Consider the following 402-nt stretch of genomic DNA (forward strand, 5'->3'; position numbering starts at 1 on the left):
GTTATTTTCACCTCCAAATAACAAGGATGTTAATGAATTTCCCTTGGATCCCTGTCGCTCGTTGGCTGGATCGCTCGTTCGGGATGTCTCGTTGGTGTGCTCGTGGCTCAGGAATTTCCTCGTTCTGCGATGCTGGAAATCTTTTCGAAACACTCGCGAGGATAGGGCGTCAAAATGACGAGATTGATTCGTGTATATTTAACAACGAATTTATTAACAAATAATTAAACACGCACACGACACAATCACACAACGTTCTTACGATATTTACCGACTTTACTATTAATTGGAACTGCTCGGTTCCGACGCGTGACACACGCTCATCGAGATATTACGCAAAGCGACTCGGTATATTAATCGTGCTTTCAATACCACAGTAGGCCACGCCGTTGTAGCACACTC

This window comes from Wasmannia auropunctata, unplaced genomic scaffold (genome assembly GCF_000956235.1).
Source record: "Wasmannia auropunctata unplaced genomic scaffold, wasmannia.A_1.0 LD336101.1, whole genome shotgun sequence".
Lineage (NCBI taxonomy): Eukaryota > Metazoa > Arthropoda > Insecta > Hymenoptera > Formicidae > Wasmannia > Wasmannia auropunctata.